We start from the raw sequence: 24,585 nt of genomic DNA, 5'->3' as shown, positions 1-24,585 counted from the left end.
ACGTTTTCTGTTTGTTGCCCTGGAAAAGGCTATCAAAGGATTTACTCTCTGTAAATAATTGCGAGACAAAACATTACGGTAAAGTACATAAACATATAGGAGATATTTAATTAAGTCTTGTGTTCAAGAAATATTCAATATGAACCAATTTGAAATGCTTAGATTTTTATGCTGATATGCATACAGACAAACATGATGCTCTCTGTACTTGCGAGTTGCAGCACGCCGAAATAACACTTGAGACTTTATTTTATATTGTACACGTACTTCGCCCTGCTGAGCTTCCTTTCCGAAGCGTGGATGGGCGGAAGAAGCATTCCAGGTCCTTGATATTTAGGAAACCGTGCCTCAAAACAAACGAAAGAGAAGGGTCCATTGTGGCCTATGCACCTTCGCTTGCGGACAGCTCTCCTTGGACTTCTCAGTTCGCGCCAAGGCTCCGATGGGGGCGCTGGTGACGGGTTTTTCCGCAGCCCCGCCTGGGCAGAGTCTGAGGTCTATAGACCCCATTTCCATAAGTTTTGACTGGTTGCCCGAATGATCTCGTTCTGTTCTCGTGCCGTGTATGCAATGCTTCGTGTTATGTTATGTCTGTGTTATCGTCCTGGTGGAGTCGTCCCGTAAACTTTTTCTAAACACTGTTCCCGCAACTTGCCCGGGTAACGGCTCCGGCTTCTCCCCCAAAGTCACTTGAAGGTCGCCGACAACGGGAGCTGTAGTAAGTAATGACGGTCGATAATCCTTCCAGCGCACGTTCCTTTTATTCTGCCGTCGAGGACGTGTGAAATGGAATGCACGGCGAAAAGAGAGATCTCAGGTAAGCTGGGTGCTAACAAATAGGCAATATATGGGCGCCGCGGCGCCCGTAGGAGCACATATGCGCCGACACGTGTAAGGGTAATTGATTGCATATGTCACGGGCACGTGCATGGCCTCAAATAAATAGCGGATAAGGAAAGGGCTGGAAAAGCCGCGGCTTATTGCGCATCGACGTGGTTGTCATAGTTACATTCGTCGTCGGAGCAGTCGCTGTGCAAGGTCAATGTAAGGAGATGGGCTCCCTCCCGTCTTAGCCTCGTTGCTATGAAACGGCATTCGTACGTAAAAAAAATATAAAGATCGAGAAAGCTTAATGAAAGCTGAAATGTCAGCCCCACTAAATAGCAGGGCTTTCTACTTCAATAAGCTGTTCGAAAGCTTATTTATTTACTTTTTATTTGCTCATAATTTTTTTATTCATTTATTCATTACTATACTGAAGCAAAGCCTGTCGTATAGTGAAGGCTTTGTTGGCCTAGAAAGGAGGGGGTAAATTTGACAGCTTCGCCCAAAGGGCGGAGCTCCTTCACAGCGATACCAAGGTTTAGTGTTGCGTTAGAACTCCCCGCACGATGCTCTACAGGCACACCGTGCTTTGCTAGGCGGCTGCAGCGTCGGGTCATGTTGCATGTACAGACAGGTCACATCCATCTGCTTGCTTGTTAGAAAAGGTTATAAAATTATTAGCGCCTGTTAACTACAGTCCTAGTAATGTAGCGGGGGTATATCTAGTTTCTAGCTCCTTGTGTCACTCAGGAGCCGTTGAAATTCTAATTTACTTTCAACTTCAAGCACATTGCGCCCGGTCTCCCGTACAAAACACACGCTACCGAGTGGGAAAGAAACATACCGGTGGTAACATCATAAAACGCCCGTCTTTCATCATAACAAGTTGAACGAAAGTACTGAGCATGTAGCTGACTTCCTTCGACGAACCAAATGGGTACGGAGTTAGGGCCGTTGCTTATCTGACATCCATGCCGGCAAAGAGCTTCGTAGTGAAATATTTAGCTCGCACAATCGACAAGGATACAAGGAATTCGTACCAACTCGCCCAACTATCAGTTCTGCAAAAGAGCTTCGTACCTGCAGCATTGCTGTAACCACAGAACAGCAGGTTTTGCAGTTTGGACGCGAACTTATCGCAGTTAACGTTAAGAACTTTGGTGTGCAAGATTCTGCACAAGGTGAAAAGCGCAGCCGGACTCTATAATGACGCCTACCGCTGCTGCAAGTATATTAACTCTATATGGCTGCTGCGACTGCTGCTAATTTGAAGTTACGCTCGTGCCACCGCTAGAGGCGCCCTCGTCGGAGCTGGAGTTAAGCGGAGATCACAACTAAGCTCGCGGATGCGCTCAAGCTCGCGTCTACGCGCCTTGCGCCTGCCGCGTCTCACGAGGAATGGTGGTTTGCATCCACAAATACGCACGCGCTCACTGGGCTCATTCAAAGACGCCTTCGAAGACGCCACTTCGCCCTTCGTTACTTACAGTGTTTCAAAACGCTTCAATATCTATAAAAGTAATTGTTATATCTTTAGAGCTGTTAGATCAGCGCAAAAATAAAGGTTAAGCAATTCCTTGGATGATATACATTCGCTTTGCTGAGAATGGAATGCACCGCGCCGTAGCTGCGTAGCCGGGCGCGCCGACGCGAGGCAGCCCAAGCGCGCGATAACAGGGAGCAACTGCTCACCGCGATCGCGCCGCGTTTCGACGCGTACGAGCTGTGCCGCACTGTCTGCGCATGCGTCGTCGGAAGCGAGCTTCCGCGCGTACGTGGGGCGTGAGCTTACATGTGCAGGGTTCCATTATGCTCGCAAAGCTCCCTTTATGAATCATATAAAAACACACTAACATCAGGCAGAACTTGCAGAAATCTGCAGAAAACTAATGTTGAACAGTCTCGGAAGAGAACAGCAGTTTACGATAGGCAAAAAGGCACTGGAATTGGTAAGGGAACACATATATACTTAGGGCAGGCATAAATAATGTTGTCTCTTATCCAATCCAATCCAATACTTAGGGCAGGTATAGAGAGACTGAAATTATCAAAATAATAAGAATTGGCAGGCATTCTCAGATCATGAACAGCAGGTTGCCATTATCCCTCAAGAGAAAAGTGTATAACGGCTGTGTCTTACCAGTACTCACGTACGGGGCAGAAACCTGGAGGCTTACGAAGAGGGTTCTACTTAAATTGAGGACGACGCAACGAGCTATGGGAAGAAGAATGATGGGTGCATGTAACGTAAAGGGATACGAAAAGAGCAGAGTGGGTGAGCGAACAAACGCGAATTAATGACATCTTAGCTGAAATCAAGAAAAAGAAATGGTGGGGGGCATGGGCAGGACATGTAATGAGGAGGGAAGATAACCGATGTTCATTAATGGTTACGGACTGGATTCCAAGAGAAGGGAAGCGCAGCAGGGGGCGGCAGAAACTTAGGTGGGCGGATGAGATTAAGAAGTTCGCAGGGACAACACGGCCACAATTAGCACATGACCGGGGTAGTTTGAGAAGTGAGGGAGAGGCCTTTGCCCTGCAGTGGGCGTAGCCAAGCAGCTGGTGATGATGAATGTCAGGCTGTGGTCAGCGCCGCCGCCGGCAGCTTCCGCGTTGCCGCGTGCGACGCTCCCCGTATCACGGGCCTACGAGCATAGAGTAAGCGCAGCAGCTCGATCGACGCTTTAGCGAGCTGCACTACGAATGCACTGGCCACGTGCCGCTCTTCAATGAAGTTCTTTGACGCCGACTTGGGTCGCGGGTTATGTGTCACAGGGTAGGCGGCCAGCGAGGGTACAATTCTCAACGCCGGCGCGCACCGGCACGCCATTCATCTCGGAGGCCACGTACAGACTTCTTGGGAGCACCGCTAGATGGAGCAGCGTGGGGAGAGAGAAGCGCGAGAAAGCTGCCAGGCTACAGTACACGGTATTGGCAATACTGTGTCGCTATTTTGCCTCGATGCTAATCGCATTACATTCGACAGTCACCGTGAGATGTGCCCTGCCGAAATATTTTTCAGAAAAAAAAATTCTTGAAATTTTTAAATTTCAGGTAAGTAGCACATCAAGAAGCAATTCGAGCTCAGCAATAAAAGAAATGCATAACTAATCCACATACTTCACCTAATAGGAAGCTCAGTAACGAAAAAAAGCTATTTGTTATGTGCGAATGTGAATTTTACCACTGATTTTGCACAAACATTGTAAGGATTTCGCCCAAGTTGGAAATTTGTGTATGCAATTTGTCCGCTTCACATGCTCCACTAGAAGCGGTATAGCAGAACTGTGATATCCGTGCTTTGTGCAGGCCTATGGATTCGGAACCGTTATGCTCTATTTTTTACCTCGTCAGTTTTCGGCAATCTTATCAATAAAATAGTGGGCCTAAATAAAAATTGTGCTTTTTCAGCCAATACATTTAGGACGTCGCGCTTAAGTACAAGAAATTTCACTCAAATCGGTTCAGCGGTTTTCGAACGATAACAGTTTCGCGCATAGTGTGTGAATAGTGAAATCGTGACGAGCCCAGAGGCAAAGCTTGCTTTTAAGGAATACTGTAGCGCAGCACGTTGAGGATAGTCACAAAAAGTACACAAGGAGATAAGCAAATGCCTATGCCCTCTGAATAATTGTGTCTTACCAAACTTGTGACAACTTGAGAGCAGACAAACTGACAGAACTAATAAATATTAGCAGGCCTTGCTCGACGTTAATCTATAGCTACACTTACGAGGGATGAAGGACGCAGTTAGAGGAAAATTTGTTATTTTACAAATGAAAAAAAATCTTTTATTTGTGTCAGTTCTTTTACAAAAAATAACATTTGCAGTATCCTTGCAGTCAACAGATTATTGTCAGCTTGTCAGCTTGGAAGGGTATCACGTATTTATCAAAACTTCCTTGCACGTTTTAATAATGATAGATAGCAAGAGAGAGAGAGTCCAATCAAAGATGCCAGCACTGATGTATGCAGGCGTTGCTATTTCAGATGAAGTGTTCGAATTGGCAAGAATTTTTCAACATAATAATAATAATTGAAGAAATCTGAACACTTATGTGTAATGTTACACGAGCATCGACTTCGTCGCGGCCAAACCAATCTGTAGAATGGACATTGCTGGGCCGCAAGAAAGTGATCACCGTCTGTTAGACAGATGGTAGCATTGAAATTACACTAATAAGAAAAAAAAAGTTATGAATGTACAACGCACATGTTGAAATCTATGTCAAGCGAAGCTTGTGTGAAGTGTGAATAAATGCTATGAAACTGAATGCGATGCGTACATACAAATGCTCTTTGTTATCGTCCTACACAACGCGTGATATCTAGGGGTGGGCGAATATTCAGTTTTCAATACTAGTCGAACATTACAGACTAATTATTCATATTCTTATTCGAAACTCAGCTATTCGGCATTTTCGTATATCGAAACTAACGAAATATTTCACAACTACTAACTGTTAAGCCCGGTCACTGTTCTCCATCGGGTAAGCAAAGTACTGCAAGTTATCAGAAGTGAAACAACTACATGGGTTTTCGACACAATACATAAATAACATGCAAAAACAACCGTAAACAAGCAAGCTTTGTTTACGGTTTCGTGGCAGAAGCTTACATATAATCCTGGTATTTTTGCTTATAGTTTGCGATTTAGTGTTTTTGGCAGTTTAGTCATGCGGCAGTTTTGTACTTTACGATACAACCTGTGATGTTTTCATGCAAATGGCCGTTTTACGTCTGTTTACGCCACACAAGCCCTTCAGCAGCTTTGATAAATTTCGACAACCTTTCGAGCTTTCTTTTTTCACCAACCATTCAATTATCGTTTTTGGAACGCTAGTTAAACAGCAGCGATTCTTTCTTGTAAACCTTGTTGGCAACAAGGTTATAAACATGGTGAGAGGTTATTCGAGCAGTTGTTTTCATGACAATAAGCGATATTGCCTTTAAAACTGATCTTTATTGTCCGTGATAGTTGGCTCTCTTTTCTTCATTCGTCAGTACAAGCATAACTAATTATGCCAAAATAAATATTTCTGCTGCAAATATGTGAGTCTGCGCCTCAGTATTCGATATTCGATTCAGTTTTTGACCCTTACGATTTGTAGTCGATTCGTAATTAACTTGATATACGCCCAACTCCACTAATTTCACACAATGTTCATGTTTATGCGGCACGCCGGTCGTAACTCTAAATGTCGTATATTGCTTACGCTTATGGACTATGCCGGTCACAGGCTATGTGAATTGGCTCGCCATACAGAAGCCACGTGGAAAAATAATGCCTGTCTTTTACACTTCAGCACGTCGAAAGTACCCTCTTTGTTATCACGCGCAGAAATAAACGCACTTTCTTTTTCTGGACAGTCCGAAGCCGCAGAGACCTGTAGTTTTCCAGCAGCCGGAGAGCATTGTGGCCACTGGGCTGAATAAACTAGTCTTCTATACAACTTCGTGCGGTAATGAGCGGTTATTCACAGACGTTGAATTAACCTGGCGAGAAACCTGGCTGCAAAGATGAAATGATTTTAGTGGTTAGGCAGCTAAGCGCGGAAGAAACTGCGAACAGAATTATTTCCATTCAAGCCGCCACGTAAGAAGGCAGGAATTTCCATGAAAGTAAATCATTTTAGAAACGTACTATGCATATACAACTGCAATACTTAAGAAATTTCGCTGCCACAGTGCAACTAACAAGTCTATTCAACAAATAGGAACAAGCAGAAAATCCAGTAGTAAATGGGTTTAGGAAAGCTTCCGATTCTACTTAACGCAGCTGCAAACACAACTGCTAGTTTCCAAGCAGCGTGCAGACATTTCTGCGCCTTGCCGACGACTCGCTTCAAATGAAGAACTCTTCCAACTGCTTAAAATCTAGAACACAGCGTTCATGACTGCCCCAATATACGCGGACAGAAGCCGCGTGCAGGTGCTTCGTTACGGAGACAAACCGACTGAACGAATTCGGATGATGAATAAAGCAGGGGGAGTGTCGAGGCTTACGCGGAAATAAGGAGGAGTTAGTTTGGCTGTTGGGTCCCTCTCGTAAACCTTCGCATGCCGCGTATGATGAGGGACGGCGAACAGCAGCGTAAAGCAGACGGAACGAAATAAGTGCAATCAAACAGAGTTCACTCTAACTAGATCGCAAATGACTAGTTTATTGAACAGCGCCTCTTGGTTATTCACAATGTGCTGCGCGGTGCCGTCGAGTTTGTCCTTCTATGTTGAGATTTAGCTGCTTTCGAGATGAGGCCCCGGAAAGCAGGGACCGATGAATATTCCCGGAGACTAATAGCAGACATCAAAGGAGCAAGAAGCGAAAAACTTTTTCACTCCGGGACGTAGTTTTCAAGCATGACTTGGGAAGCCCTTCTGCGAATCTGCTTCTTAAGCGGGGGCTTTAAAGCTTTCAAAGTTTTCAAAACGTGCGTTCAAAGTAAAGTATATACGCAGTCATCTCGGAAGTGTTAGTTGGATTAACATCTCACTTGGCTTAAATACAGAAGGCAGGATATTGTTTCTGCTTGTACGCTCAGTTCGATACGAAATGTGTTGAAGCTTTCTGGAAGCGCACGAATACGAAAACAAAAATGCGAGGACGTGGCTGATAATTTAAACACTTTTTTTGTCAGCGATGCTTTCTGTTGTTTTTACCCTGGGTTTGGCGCTCGTCCTTCTCTCTGTCTGATATATATATATACATATATATATATATATATATATATATATATATATATATATATGGATGCAAAGGATGAGCATTTTTACATCTTACGGAATTTTTTAAAATTTCCTGTTGCAGATAACATATTTCAAGCAGTTGAGCAGGATTATTTAGATAGGCGGACTTTGCTTGCAAGAGAAATTGAAACACATTTTCAACTAATGAACAAAAATTAACTTAGTAACTTCTTAAATGATTACTTCAGGGCACACACTGCAATTTACGACTTTTAGCCGGTGAGCTTTGTAAGGCGTATCCCCTCGGAATGAATTTCCAGAATGACACGCGCGGTTAGTGGATTGTCATAAAACTAGGCGCGACGCCTTCATTGCGTCTTTATCGTCCCTGTATGCCACGTGTTATCTCGATGGGCGTTCACGTTTATGCGCTGTACATGCGTCGACATGAATGTCGTGCAATATTTTATGTCTGCGGACAAACACCGCTTGCGAGCTGCGCCGAAAAGCAGACACGCAGTTCACGCAAATGGGCACTTCGAGAAGTCGACGTAGTCGTGCCTCGAGGACGATGGCAATGTTTCACTGTTTCTTGATGGAAGAAACGTGAGGAGATGTGAACCTGAGAAGTATACGGTGCGGCGGAAAGGCGGAAAAAGAAAAGTGGTAACGACCGAGTCCCAAATTGAACAGGAGGCAGGCCGTCGCCTGGCGACAACTCCAGACGAACACCTTCCCTAATCCATTCCGCCTGAAGCGTATCTTCCCAGATAGGCATCAGGACGACACGTGCAAATTGTGCCAGGAAGGACCAGCAACACTCACACACATGCTGTGGGAGTGCAATGTAGTTATAGGAGGGATGGCAGTTACTCCGGGGACCCTGTCGTCGAGGTGGGCCGCCGCTCTGCGCAGCTCAGACCTCGGAATCCAGACGTGGGCAGTCCAGCAAGCCCGTGAGGCGGCGTTGAGGCAGGGCCTTGACGTTCCCCCGTGGGAGACCTGAGCCCGGGTCGCGTCAAACCTTGCCGGACGTACAAGAAAGTTGTATCCATCCAACGTTCGGTATTATTCACCCGTTTCTTTACAGCGTCTGTGGCCGAACGGACACTGACGTGCGTAAACGTCCTTTTCAACTCGACGCACTCGCCGGCCAGTACGAAGGAGGTACTCGACGACGGCACGAGAACAGTGTGGGTGTGATCATCTTTGGCCTATAGAGGTGTGAAGAACACTCAAGAAAGACCGTCCTATGTAACGCCACATGACCTATTTCAATAGCGCCACGTGGAATTAGAGCAGTGTGGGTGTGATCATCTTTGGCCTACAGTGGTGTGAAGAACACTCAAGAAAGACCGTCCTATGTAACGCCACATGACCTATTTCAATAGCGCCATGTGGAATTCGCCTTCAAACGCGTAGCATCATTTGCCTCAGTCCAAAAAACACTGCGGTCGGCAGGCATACGTAGCGTCCCTTTTCTACTCGTTTCGGAACTCTTCAATAAAAAAAAAAGAAATGCGTGGCTGACAGTGGGATCGATTCTGTGGCTTCTCTCACAGCAGATGGGTGATCTATATATTAAGCCACGATCTCTTTTTCTTCTTTTTTATTGCTTGCATCGCGCTCACACACATACTTTGCTCATGTGAAAAGCAACTAGCTCTTAGAGACGTTTGGTGCGGGTTTCAGGGGCCCGTTTATCGCGTTCTTCCGGAACTCATAAATGTTGTTTCTCTCCCTCTCCCTCATGACGACTAGAGATTTGACACCTGTTAGACTTTACTGCCTGCAGGGCCCATATTCTGCACTGTCCATGACTGCACGGCCGATATTTCCAGCACTTTGAGACGTGGATTCCATCGGCTTCTAGGACTTTCCATCTTATGGCCGCCCCTACAGTACCTTGGACACTTGATCACGTCACGCCATCTGTGAGCAGACCAGGCACCCGTGCAACACAACTCTTTCGGGCATAACCACTCCCTGCTGACGAGGGCGCCGCCCGTTTAGTCCCCCAGCTGGACAGCCTCAGCGCTAGGCCTAACCGGCGGCCTAGCATGAGCGGAGCCGACCGCGACTCGGCAAGCGTGGCAGCTGGCGACGGCATGCAGTGCTCGCTGGCCTTCTTTCCTCCAACCGTGTCTCACCGGCTGGCATGCGCGCGTCGGCTCTAAAGAAACCACCCACGTGGGAACCGCAGCCCTCACCACTGCCCCATGCAGACTACAAGGTAATCGGTACTTACACTGGCTAACCTCCCTGTCTTTCCTCTCCTTTGTCTCCTCTCCTCTCCTCCTCTCGACGGATACGTGGGGAGTCTCAACTGCGTCCGGCTACACCATCGCGTCCTACGACAAATCGTTCTCAAGGCGGCTGGACTGCCCATCACTAGCCCCGACCAGATCAGGGTCAACCCTACCAAGCACACAGTGCTCGTGAGTACATCAAGCATGGATCGAGCTGAGCTCTACTACTACACACGCACCCTAAAATTCGACGGAATCCTCTACGACGACGCCACCCATGTCGCTGACCCTACAAACCCCTGTTGCGGTACCTTTCGTTTCCCTCTTGACTATCCCGGAAACGAAATCCTCCGTACCCTCGAAAGATGCAATCCAACCATGGCCATCGGGGCTGCGCCTCGACTGCGCGCCACCGAAGCCATCTTGGTGATATTCCTGGGCTCCAGCGTCACATTTTACGACGAAGGCTGTGCGCTTCTCTGCCTTCCCTTCCGTCAAAAGGCGGAGGCGGGCACCCAATGCCGCCAAATTGGACATCGACAGCCACGTCTGTCCTTCCACTACCGCTGCCATCTGTCACAACTGTGGGCTCAAGGACCCTCCAATGGACCATGAGTGCGACCCTGTCTGTGTCGTGTGCGGCGGTGCTTATCTCACTGGTTCATCGCTGTGCAAACAACGCTTCAAAACACTCCGCCTAAATCCAGGACACCTCTCAAGCCCTCCATCGACGGGAAGACCCTGGTCAGCAACGGAGTCGGAGCAAGAGCACGAAACGGGGACCAAGCTCAACTCCCAAAGAAGATGCTTGGTCAGCCCTGTCCACAAACCCCCCTCCCGCCAGTACTGCGCGCAACCTACCCCAGGTAAGCTGCGCAGAGGCATCTTTCTCTAACTGCTCCTCATCTCAGAACAGTAGCTTAGAAAAACGCCTCCTAGCTGAAAACGCCACTCAAAAGGCGGGAAATAACAGGCTCAAACTCAAGCTTGAATCCCGAATATCCCCTAGCACCATTTCACAGCAGCCCCTACCAACCCCCTCCACTCCTGCTAATCACCTCCGAACTCCTCCGAACACTGTGCACCCGCACCTCCCCCGCCCTTGCTATGGACAGTACACCTCCATTTGTCGAGATACCCCTCTCCCATCCCCAAACACACACAAAGATGCTGCCATACCGCGCCAGGAAGAATCCCTGGGCGCCTCGATAATAACTCTTTACGACAGGATAAACGCTCTCGAAAAAAAAAACACATGAGAGACTCACTGGCATTGTGAACAAGCAGAATCGCTGCTCTGGAGAACGGCCACATAGCAATTAATGTAAAACTTGATAAATTTATTCATTTTGTTCAAGCGCACATTCAACAGATTACGGGATGGACGGTCGGCGTCACCGCGAACAAACCAAACATAGGCATGCCCACCCCCTGCACAACACCAGACTCTCCCTATGATGGCTACAAACACTAATCGCACTAACATTGTGGTGCGGCAATGGAACTGCAGGGGTTCCGAAAAAAGAAAGCAAATCTCCAACAATATCTGGCCTCCTACTCCAATCCCCCTGTGGCCATTCCACTACAGGAAACCCATGGGCCCACACGCTTCCTAGGGTATAATGTACACCAAACTAAATCCGAAAATTCAGCCGGCAGCGCTATCCTCACTCAAAACACTTGACGGTGACTCATTTCCAGATCGATGGCATCGATCTGGAACACGAATTTTTAGAAATTCTTCCTTCCAAAATTCAAGCGTCACCTTTACACGTATTAAACGTCTATCGTCGGCCCCAGGAGAAACATCATCGCTTCAACACTCTCTTTGCACGTGCCATTGCCGCTTCAGGACATCATCCTCTTCCAATAATTGGCGACTTCAATGCACCAAATCATGTATGGAGCCGCTCTGTATCCACACCCAAGGGCCTTATGGGTTCATATTCAGGACACCGCCTCCCCCTACCCCCTACACAGCTATATAGGTATGCCCACTAGATTAGGTAATAGTGTAACTGAAGACACGTTCTTTGACCTCCGCCTCACCCATAGCATACAACGGTTCATTTGGACTAATCTCGAAATAAACCTCAGCAGTGAGCACTATATTCTTCAAACCACCATCCGCTTTCGGCACAAACCCCTCGCTCTCAAGTCCCTGAAGTTTACTGGGACAAGTTGCGAGAGGTCCATCAATCCTCGGCGCCCATCGAGATTCAGGACATCTCGGAATCTCGCATTGGGTACAACAACTTCAAGATGACACACAAATACGTACCGCCAGCTGACACCCTGACACGCCGCTCAGCACGGTTGACGTCAAAATTCTTCACATGTGTGAGGCTAAGCGGTCTCTCCTCAAACGGTGGAAAAACAGGCTTGCAATCGCAGACTTAGGCTTAGAATTGCCACACTGGACTTCAAAATTCAGGAGTATGCCACACAGCTAGCCTGCCAACAGTGGGGCCAGAAATGCTTTCGCATTTCTGGCCCCACGGCCGCTTAGGCAGCAGGAGAACGCGGCAACTCCTGCGGCACATATTGGACCCCACCACATGGTGTACCACTCATAATCATCATATCAACAAACTCCTACGCTCACACAAGGATAACTTAAGCATCCTCTTTCAGGATCTCAGCGACAAACACCTAACTCCCGTATATCTATACAAGGCACCTGAATATAACGGCGTACAAAACAGCGCTCTGAATACTCCCATAACGGAGACAGGTTAGACACGCAATTGCCAATTGTTGCACCACATTCGTACCGGGCCCGGACTTCATCAGCAACAAGCTTCTCCGCAACCTAGACGACAACTCTATTTTTACAGCCCTCAATAAGTATGTTAACCACTACCTTGATACCAGTACCCTACCGGCCGCGTGGAAGGACGCCAAAGTTACCTTCATACCCAAACCTGGCAAGCCCATAAACACAGGCAATCTACACCCGATATCTCTCACTTCAGGCATAGGCAAGGCACTCGAACACCTAATTCTCAACCGAGTCAACAATTACATCGAAGATCACAACCTATACCCCAACGAAATGGTAGGTTTCTGTAAATCCTTCTCCAATCAAGATGTTATGCTTTGCCTGAAACACGACATCATTACACCTAACACTAGCATGGACACTCAGACAGTTCTGGGCCTCGACCTTCATGGAGCTTTTAACATCAGCCAAGTCTCCATCCTGACGGAACTCAGCGTTATAGGAGTTGAAGAAAAAATTCATAATTACATCGCCATCTTAATTTCCGACTGCACGGCCACCATTCACATTGTGCTGAGCATTCTCCCTCTTAGTCCTTGGGGAATTACGGAACAGCTCAAGTATCATTGTTATCTCCTCTCCTTTTCAATATCACCATGATCCCGCTGGCTTGAGCCCTGAGATCCATCCGTGATCTCAAGTTTTCCCTCTATGCTGACAATATCACCCTCTGCATGATGGGAAGCTCCGACGGGCACAATCAGGAGGCCCTGCAGACTGCCACCGACAAGGTGGTAGCCTGTACTGGACTCATGAGTCTTGTCTGCTGCCCTGCTAAGTCCGAATCGCTCCTCCTCCCTGCCCATCGCGGTTCTGAAGAGCATATCTCCGATATACAAATAACACAGAACAGGACACCCGTATCTGAAGTCGACAGGCTCAAGGTGCTTGGACTACACATGCAACGTAATCGACTCAACACACACACACACCATCAAAACACTTCATACAACAGCGGACCGTACTCTAGTGCTCATTGGCAGGACATCTCATAAGCATGGTGGACTAAGAGAGGCGGAACCCTTCTGCTTAGTCCATACCTTTGTCCTCAGTACGGTTAGTTATGCGCTCCCTTACCTCTACCTCCTCAAAAGGGAAGAGAACGAAATCGATACCCTCTTACGCAAAATCTACAAATTCGCTCTCAAAGTTCCCGTCCGGACATCCACCGAACGTTTCATGCAGACAGGCACCCTAAACACCCTAAACGAACTCACTGAAGCATATCTAACGTCACTTTATACCCGGCTTTCCAATACACAAACGTGAAGACGCATACTCAGCTCTCTCAGTATAATGCCAACCTCCATCGCTAAAACCAAGCACACTATTCCTCACCACATACACGAAAATCTACACATTCCCCCACTCCCAAAAAACATGCACTCCGTCCCCCACGAGAAGCGGTGACGGCAGCGTGCAAAGGCTCTTGAGAAACAATTCTCTAAATCTAAGCAAGGGCTCTACGCCGTTGCTGCAGAATATAGTACTGGTCCTTACTTTGGGGGGGGGGCTATCCCGTTATCAATTCTCAAGGACAGATAGCTACTGCTGCCTCCATTCCCGCTTTCTCTTCTGAGGAGGCGGAGGAGGCGGCCATAGCTTTGGCTCTTACCATTCCAAATTATTCAGTGTTGTCAACGATTCTAAAACTGCCGTCTACAACTTTGGAACGGGTAGGGTGCGCGAACCAGCCCTCTCAATACTCGTCCCGCCCGAACAATATACCACTTTAATATGGACTCCCGCGCACGTGGGTATTGCCGGAGACGAAGCGGCTCACGCCAGCGCCCGAGGATTCATGGTCTGGGCGCAGGCATTAGCTGAACCCGACTCCGTTGCGGCAAAAGGCTAAATTAGCTGCGCTGGATTGCCTTCTAACTTTCCACGACATCCGTAGGCACTACCACCTAGGCCGTTTAACCTTCCCGCAGCTAATAAACAAATCCCGGCGCAGGTGCGAGGTGCTGTGGCGACAACTGCAGACTCGCACCGTTCCCTCTCCTTCCCCTCAACCTCCCCTCTCTCTACCTCTCCTCTAACTGTAATTTTTTCTCCACAACCAAAGCCAATCTTAATCACATCATGTGAGGGTGCTTACCCATCCCTCCGTAAATTAATAGGTAGCGAGGAGCAGTGGGAGGCTGCCTGGCGCAGCTCGAAGCCCGATATCCAGGATGCCATCCTTAGGTGGGCTGAGAGGGTTGCGAGGGACTACCATGCGTAACATGCTCCCCCCTCTATCCTGCTGCCCTTTTCCTTCAAAAGGAAAATAAGTTTTCACCACCACCACCACCACCACCACCACCACCACCACCACCACCACCACCACCATTTTCTTTGTACTTAATTCTTTGTACTTACTAATTGAATTAAAGAAATGATAAATGTAATGGAAATGAATATAATGAAAACGTGAAAATGGGAGTGTTGCGTCTGAGGGTCCGAAGATGAGGAATTCACTTTGCTCGGTGAGGAGCAAGAGAATATGAGCCTGGACCCGATAATCAGGACGTTTCACAAACTTGTTTATATCTACATATTTGCAAGAAAATTCGAACTAATAAAGAAAAAGTTCAGGTTGAAGTAAAAGCCGATCACTTCCGCCATCCGTCGCTCTTTTTATGGCCTACGTGGTCATTGTTCAGTCATTCCCCCAATCCGGCGTCAGGAGACCGATGACCTCAGATCCCACCAATCCGGAGGTCTGTTGCCCTTCCTCTCCGAAGGGAGCTTTGACGAAAACGCACGCAGGTGACTGGGCACAAACAGAGGAAGTGGGTCGTACACTGACTCCACTTGTCCATTGTGTCCGCTTGTCCATTATCTCCGATCGTACACTGTCTCATATCGTACACTCACTCCGTTCCCGGCGTGGACATACCGATTAGGGCAGCTGACAGGTGATGACCGTATCCTTGCTAATTGCCCAAACCTCTCCTCACCGAGACACTCCCGCGTTTGCCATAAACCGTCCGTTTTGAGAACCTCTTTGACGAGGCCGTTGGCCCGTTCCCCATAATCACGTTAGCCGTGACCGGCTCGTGACCGGCTCACGGCTAGCCGTGACCGGCTAGCCGTGACCGGTGGGGTGAACGGCCGATCACAACAGCCCGTCCACCGCCAGGAAGAGGTTTCGCAAGTGGGCAGCTCATCGGTGCCCCTTGAAGAGGACTTGGCCGCTCAGCAGGCTCACCTCCGGCTCGAAGTCACAAGCTCGCCGGGAGGATCCCATCCAATGGCCATCTTGGAGGGAGGCTTGGTTGCAGGTCGCAAGCTCGAAACTGTCATTTAGCGATCAAATCTGCACAGCGCCCGAGCAGCGACGCGGCAAGCATACAAACACCCTTCGAGATATGCGAGGTAATCATACCCTCTCCCATAATTAATCCCGAGGTTAGAACCAGCGAGCACTACAAAGGCAGCCATAGAGGAGCGCCAAGCAAACGACCCTAAACAAGTTCAAATGGTAGCGTGACTAACGTATTGATCAATTTGGTTTCAATCACGTTTCAAGGAAGGCGTAACTCACGCAGCTCTGAGGCGATCGACAAACAAAGGGAGATAGTTTAAAACATGCATGCACAAACAATAACTAAAACGTCAAAGAAGCCACTTCGCGTACCTACATAGGGGGCTTCAACTCGCACAAAAATTACTCATTAGCATAACACTAAAAGAAACAGAAAATCAACCAATGGTCTGAGTTTGGAATACGAGTCCGTCCTGCCATCAATAGGAAAAGCCACGGCTGAACGCGTCCGCATTTCCGTTTTCCCTTCCCTTCTTGTACTTAACCTAGAAATTATGTTCCTGTATGGCAAAACTCCATCGGAGTAGGCGATCATTCTTGGGTGACATATTACGGGGCCATGACAAAGGACAGTGATCCGTCTGGACAACAAAGCGGGAGCCGGCTAAGTAGCATCGAGGCTTCTGAATGGCCTACACAAGGCACCCACACTCTTTCTCCGAAGTGTTATATGCTTCTTCGCGTACAGCAAGCTTTCGACTAACAAAAAGCACCGGCTGCTCTTCTCGACTTCCGTCCCGAGACCTCTATCACTCGCATCGCAGAATGGTAGGTTATAATCCAGAGCTCTCAAAATGGCTCGGTAGGTTAGGGCTTTCTTTAAAGCCAGGAAAGAACCCTCCTTCATCTCGTTCTTCTGTACCTTAGTCGGCTCTTCTTTCCTTAAGCTATCGGTTAAGGGACTGGCGACATTGGAATAGTTGGGAATATAATGCTGATAATATCCAGCGATTCCGAAAACTGCTCGTATATCGGTTTTAGTAGTGGGTCGGGGATAGCTTTCGATGGCGGCAAGCTTTATCTCATGAGACCGCCGGTATCCTTGCCCAATAAGATGCCCAAGGTATTCCACCTCTGACTGGCCAAACTGACATTTATCGGCTCTTATAGTGAGCCCAGCGTCGCGTAATCGCGTTAAGACGTCTCGCAAGTGGCCCATGTGGCCTTCCCAACTGTCCGAGAAGACCGTAATATTATCGAGATGTAGAACCGCGTAGTCCTCTGCGCCTGAAGATCATCCGAAACCTACATAATCTCCTGGTCATTTCGGCTTTTTGCATCTATCGCACTGATCACCTCCGTCCTATTTAGCTGCTTCCCCCAATCCATCCCGCATTCCCCGCATATCGCGTTTAGGTCCGTTCTGCGCAACTTACTCCAATCCATGGCTGCCTCTCTTTTGCCAACAAGTTTCTCAAGGAATGAAGTGTAGAAGAAAGGTATCTTTTAATAAGGCTTCCTACACCCTTGTTACCAGGAAGAACCACGCTAAGCCTGGCAACTCTCAAGGAGAAACGGTCGTGCACTTACCACGCCGAAGTCGAAGCGCTGCGCAGAAAATCTCACCTCGGCCATCCAATGTTGCGACTAGGGGTCAGAAGACGTGCAATTCCATTTGCTCGTGGAGGAGTAAAGGAACGTGGGGCTGGGTCCATTAATGAGGACGTTTGACAAACACGTTTATGTTTACACATTTAGAAGAAAATTCAAAGTAATAGAGAAAAAGTTCAGGATGAAGTTGTAGCAGCCGATCCCTCCCGCCATCCGTTCCTCTTTTTATGCCCTGCGTGGTCATTGTTCAGTTATTTCCCCCAATCCGGCGTCAGGAGACCGATGACATCAGGCCCCATCAATCCGGAGATCTGTTGCCCTTTCCCTCCGAAGGGAGCTTTGTCGGAAACGCACGCACATATCACTGGGCACAAACAGGGGAATGGGGATCCTACACTGACTGCGTCCCCGGCGTCGACATACCTTAGGGCATAATTAGGGCACCTGACAGGTGCCCTAATTGGTATGGACCGTATCATTGCACTGACCGCGTCTCCGGCATGGACGTGCCAATTTGTGCGGCTTAGTGATGGCCGTATCCTTGCTAATTGCCCGAACCGCTCCTGACCTAGGTACTCCCGTGTTGGCCATAAAGCATCTGTTTTGAGATCCACTTTGACGAGGCCGTCGGCCGGTTCCTCATAATGGCGTCAGCCGTGAACGTAGGTGGTCGCGGGGTGAGCGGCCGATCACTACAGGACTGATATGGCCGATGTGCAAAGACGAGGCTACGTGGGCACGCCAATTCCTTCAAGGGGGTGGTGTCGTAGCATCTTGCCAGCCGTTGTCGTGAATGTGGCCGCGCGCCTTCTTCTGAGGATACCTCAATCATTGTGAAACATCACGCGCAGCTCACACGTGATCTCACTGAGGCATACAATGTAGTCAAGAACAAGAACATTTGTATTATTCAGCCGTCCGTTTCCTTGACAAACGAAGAGATCTCGCTCATTGATCGCTTGTTAGTGTGTGACAACTTTTTTTTTTCATGTGATCCACATTACTTGCACGATTACTGGCTTTGTAACTTTTTTCTTCTTTTTCCCATTTAGAAAAGTCGAACAATACCCCGAAATTGTGCTTCTGTCTCTCCACGAGCTGAAGGTCTATAGTTGCTTAAGGTTTCTACCCTTTGATGCGTCCTGTTAAATAACTAATAATGAGCTTTACGGCGACAAAACTGAAGGATCTAAGGAAAATGCTGCAGCGGGCATAATTAAAACTGTTGCGCAAAGCGACGAAAGGACCGGACTTGAACCAAAAAACAAACGCGAGTTGGGTGTCGTGCTTTATTTCCTCGCTTAAGTTCAGTCCCTTCGTCGCTTTGTCCAACAGCTTTAAATATGAATGATCTAATTACCATCTGCCAGCGAAAGAGGCATTTGGCCGCCCGTGACGCCCTATATTAAAAGGGCTGAGGGCTTAACTCCAGTAACCGGTTTCCAAGAACAATGTTGCCTCCAGGAAGGTAGATGATGATGATGATAATAATAATAATAATAATAATAATAATAATAATAATAATAATAATAATAATAATAATAAAACACACTCCGGAGACCCTGGTTCGATTCCCACCCAGCCCATCTTGCAAGTTGTTTTTTATTGACGAAGTGCTTGCTGGGATTTATCGCTCACGGCCAACGCCGCCAACGCCGACACCGACGACACCGCCTTTTCTGCGACACGAGCTCCTTAACGCTGTCGCGTTAATAATAATAATAATAATAATAATAATAATAATAATAATAATAATAATAATAATAATAATAATAATAATAATAATAATATTAATCTTTTTTACACTCATGAAGTGAGGGAGTGCGGGAAGAAAGCTGACAAGTCAGCTTGACTAGTTCCCAGCTCCCCGGAGTACAAAATAGAAGAAACAGAAACACTTTTCGCATGGCAACATAAAAACCACAAACAAGAAATAATAGTAATGCAGCAATAACTTGTCGATAACAGTGAGAATAAGTAATTATAGAAATAAAAAGTTTCTTAACTGCGTGATAGACCAGTGCTAAAGGAAACGTACAAACATGAAAAAACTGCAAGTAAAAAGCGCTACATAATGAAGGAAAAGACGAAAAATAAACGGCACACATTGGTGTGCGAGGGGCTACAAAGAACTTTCTGTCACATAGCTCTGGCTTATTTACAAACATACCCTTTGGCATTCTACCAAACTGCTTTGGTAAGACGCGCTTCTGCCGGGAGTCCAGTGAAAACGCTTATGGCGTGAAGCATTAGCGCGTTCGCGTAAAAGCCGGGTAACAAAAGGGTTACACATCCTCGGGAGGATATTTTGAATTCTCGAAACTTCAAGAGACGTTTCGTCGTGGCTATAGCACAAGCGTTTCCATTTATAACTGAGCACGCTGCGAACGACGCCTTCGATAAGATGATTTACGAAAGATGCTCAAATTATGGCACCCAATCACGACGAATTCCTACTTCCGGCCTCCTTTGCGCTCGGTTTCGACGCTGTTCCTTGGGCAGTGTATCTCCATCCACGAACTTAAATAGTCAAGAGCTGTTGAAGAGAAATAAAAATAAATTCAATTTCATTTGGGCAAGCACTACAGAGTTAGGAACGGTTAGTGACTGATAACTTAAAATAATATATGTAGGGATTCTGCTTGCTGATAACAACATATGCGGCCGAAAAATGGAGGCTAATAAAAGGACTGCAAAGTGAGCTAACGGCCACGTGACAAACAATGCTAAGAAAAATAAGGGTAGGATAGAGAGACAACCGCTGTAGAATAATTACAGGTGTTCTTGTTGTCAACATCATTGCAATTTAAGTCCACGTCGCGAAGAAAGCTTCTCCCTATCAATATCTTAATAGATCTGTCCTCCATCGGCCAAACTTTTTTAGTTGTAGAAAGACCAGGATGTAGGCCTTTATTTATTTATTTATTTATTTATTTATTTATTTACAAATACTGCATCTTGCATAAGCAAGACATAGCCACCTAGAACCACCTCTCTTTAGAGCCACCTATCCCAAAATCAGAAATTTGTTGCTCAAGCAAGAATAAAAACAAAAAAGAAACGCGAAGATAACATGAACAAGTACTACGCACACACACAGAGACAGACACAAAGGAATGTCTAAATCAGCAAGTGCACCGTCAGCCCAGTCCAGTCCAGGAGGGCCATCCATCCCACAGGAGTAAGGCAGTGTCCCCAACTCCTTTTCTGTATGCGTATATAAGGACAAGACGGCCGCGACATCAGTACGTTAAAAAAGAAGCACTTCCTAAAAATACCTACGAATTTACAATCTGCTCACTCCATTGATAATCCACGCGCCTTTGCAGGAGCGCGTTCACTTAAGGTGCGGCCCGCTGCAGGATTAGCACGTTCTAGCTGAAAGTCCTAGAAAATGGGCAGTCTTCTGCGATTCAAGGCCGGCCTTGCAATGTGTGCAGTCGTTTCTCCGACATAGAACTCACGATCAGCTCACGTGCGAAATCGCGGAACTTGTTCATCACTTAATAGAAAAAGGCCATGATATCTCTTTTCAGTGGATACCAGGTCATTGCGGTATCATTGGAAATGATGACGCCGATAAGGCAGCTCGGACGTCAAACCAAGAAGACCGCTGCGTCCCCATTCCACTCTCAAGGACCGACGCCGCGAGGCAACTTGGCATTCTAGCACGCACGATCTCCTTGACAGAGTGGAACACTGCACATACAAGGCGCACAAGACTGCAAAGACTAAACCCGTCACTTCAACTCAAACCTCCAGCGGGTCTACACCGACATGAAGCGTCTCTTCTGTGCCGGTTATGGCTTGCAGTTGCCTTCACGAATGCCTACTCAGCACTAATTGGAATGACTAATACTCCTGCATGTGATGTTTGCGGATGCGAGGAGAACATTGACCACTTATTGTGCCATTGTCCTCAATTTCAAGCACAAAGACAATCTTTGTCCAACACATTGAGGAAACTAGATGATCGTCCTCTGAGTGAACAGACCATATTAGAGCACCGTCCCGACCGATCATCGGCTCAGAAGGCAGTGAAGGCACTTTTGTGTTTTCTCAGAACTTCTGGTTTGCTCGAGCGACTCTAACTGAAGTGCTGTCCGTACACGTATCTACACCTTCTCTCTAGCACTTCGGATATACGTGATCGTACAGTGGGTAACGTATATAAGTCCTTCCTATATACGTCACAATCTCGTTCTCTCTCTCGGATATACGGGAAGGGCGACCACGCAAACTATTCGAAAGTGGCCTCTTGCGTATACGAGCGTCGATTGCGCACGGGAAATTAGCATAATTACGGGGGCGATTAAGGGCGGGCACTCGCTGGGTGCGACGCAGGTGTGTAGCGATGGATTTGGTAAGGCGGCCCGCCGAAATACCTCTACGAGGACGTTCTGAACTGAGACCGAGCTCTAGTGCCTGTTTCATGGGACTGATTCGGGGCCCACGCGGTAGTTTCTAAATGTCAACGAGAGTCGCGAAAGTTCCTCAAGTAAGCAAGCATAGCAATTTTTACTAAGGGGATGCTTCGGGCCCAACTGCGATGCCGCCTATTCAGATGCATGTAAAACGCAGAAACGAATTTTTTGTCGAGATAACCACTGGGCCAATTTGTGATGCAATGAGTTTCTATTGAGACAGACACTTAAATTCTGTGACTGTGTGAAGCGGAATTTCAATTTAGGGCTTGAATTTCGTAAAAGGAATTTTCAAAAATTCGTAAGCTTGAAAAAAGACAGAAGAACGAAGTTTACAAATCCGTAGCTGTGCACCAGGAACAGATATCGAAGGTTTGTAAACTGCATCCGTTAGAGCATCCAAACCGGACAAATTTGATATGTAATTTGATATCTTACGTGAGTTCGTTACATCGTTTACAAGACTTTCACAATAGTTTCAGAATAGTTTCGCATTAGTTCTATTCACATGTTAGTTGTTTACTTTAGAGCCATGTATAATATGTCAATTTTTGGCTGCTTTATATGTATCATTAAGTGCAATTTACATAATTATGATATCTATTTTTTCTGTTGAGTTACGGAGTTGTAAGCATGACGGTTTCGTTTTCCGAAGATGCGCTCATCTTGCCAGTTCTTACTACAAAAGTGGCGACCTAAATCGCATATTCGCAACCAACAGTCGCTACATTTTCACTTCTGCTAATTGCAACAAACATCAAATTTGCAGCCCTAGTTGTCGAGAAAAACGATTTCTCCTTTCCTATGTATGTAGAACGAAGTCCCCCAGCTAAAGCTTCTCTTAACTCAACAACAACCACAAGAAGAGCATCGACAACAATGACAACATCATGAACAATGATATCATCGACAAAAGCGACAATGATGACGAAAGAGCAATAAAAAAATTCGTCGTGACGAAAGGTACGCGCACTCATTAGTTGTCTTCATCACTGGTCATTATTTCACTCGCAACTGCAATCAATTTCTTTGGTAATGTCAAATCGATGCACCTACGCCGCTGTGTGGTCATTTGGGCTGGATCAGTGTGGCACCACAAGGGATATGTCTGCAACACGGAACGCGTAAGCCGCTCCCTTTTAGGTACTGAAACACCCACATTAAAATCACCAACAATGGCAACAGGAGTAGCATAATCGCAGCTAATTCATGCAAAGTGAGCAGCCATGAACTTTACGGGACTATGAGTCACTGCATTTTTTGCTTGCTTACGGGGGTATGAGCCATTGCTCCCCGGGGTATGAGCCATCGATGATGACAGTTTTCGGCATGCTCTTCTGTATGTTGTATGCGTGATTAGAAAGAATTTAAGCACTGTTCGCTTCACTTTGGTGAGTGCTTGTAGCCTTCTGCCTTATGGGGCTATGAGCCAGTGTATTTTTTGCTTGCTTACGGGAGCATGAATGCTAACGAGGGTATGAGCCATTTATGATGATAGTTCTGTTCACGGAGAACGAAAATGCCTGGAACCCTATCGATATATAGCTTCGCTGTAAAACAGACACCTAAAGTGGTGCTAATATACTAGCGACAGGCGCGATCAGTCTGGTGTGCTTGGCCAGCAGTTGTTCCGCAAGCACATCTGTCCAGTTGTTGGCAACGGGTGTCTCTGAGAAAGGCGATAAGGAGGCGTAAAGCTTTCTTATTGACCACTCCGTTGGGCCTGCTGGGAACGCCACGTCTTGAAAGGCGGCGTGTAGGAGAGCCCAGTTTAATTCCGTGAAGTACTACTGATAGCGAGTCTGAGGCGGGTCGTGCACGCGTGTCAAAGCTTCGCAATAAAGCTATATACACCATCGATGAACACAATGGTTAGCCGATGTTTTAGGCAACTTAAAGCGTACAGAACGCCCGAGAGCTGTCCGTTTTATATGCGTCTTCAGTTCGATTAGGAAATGCTGTGCACAACGCTGAAAGAAGTTGATTCGAAATTCCTCCGCAAATAACTGTACCAACGCCTCATGTAATTTTTTTATTCGGAGTGCTTGAGGTAAAATAAATAAATAAATAAATAAATAAATAAATAAATAAATATTTCAGTCCTCTATTTTTGCGGCCGAGTTAGGGATGTGTAAGTACGTGCCCTGAATTTGAAAGCTTGCGAGTATACTGTGTTTAAATAAAGTGTATCATACAGTTCAGTTAGTCGCAATTTTCTCACGAAAAAAAAATATTTCAAGAACGTTGCTCCGAGCGAAAGGGCTGATTACGCGCATTTCCGTGTTTCCCCGCATGACTAAAAGCGCAAAAAGAAAAGAAAAAAAAAGACAGGAGGTGCCAAATAGCTCGAAGTCTCAATCTCGCGGCGAAGCGAAGCACCGAAGTAGGCCCCCGTGTTATGCCACTCCGTATAATCCGTGCGCGTTGTGCAGGATTATATCTGGAATGTCGCGCAGCTCAGTGCCAGGCGGCGTCGCTGCGAAAGAAAAAATAAAAATAAAGAGGAAACACCTCATTCCTGTTCTTTAAGCGCTACGGGCGAGTGGCGCCCCCATTATGATGGCGCCAAGCTTCCTGCAGAAGTACGTAATGCTGAAGTGGGCGCGAGCAATATTGTGGACAAGACTCTCTTTTCCGAAGTTCTGCCGAGATGACGCTCCTCAAGCTTCCTCGAAGAATGTTCCATCATGGAAAGCACGCACACAGTCTTAGCGGCACACGAGAAAGAGGCGCCATAGAAAAAAACAAAAA

The 24,585-nt window shown here is 47.0% G+C and overlaps 1 pseudogene; it reads right to left on the bottom strand.

Annotated features, from left to right (window-relative positions):
- Positions 1-13,352, bottom strand: part of LOC142563211 (ribosome biogenesis protein NSA2 homolog) — a 58,410-nt pseudogene extending 45,058 nt beyond the window's left edge.
- Positions 13,353-24,585: the final 11,233 nt, after the last annotated feature.

Source organism: Dermacentor variabilis, chromosome 11 (assembly GCF_050947875.1).
Source record: "Dermacentor variabilis isolate Ectoservices chromosome 11, ASM5094787v1, whole genome shotgun sequence".
In the NCBI taxonomy this organism is placed as follows: domain Eukaryota; kingdom Metazoa; phylum Arthropoda; class Arachnida; order Ixodida; family Ixodidae; genus Dermacentor; species Dermacentor variabilis.
This window is presented reverse-complemented; position numbering and strand designations above follow the sequence as displayed.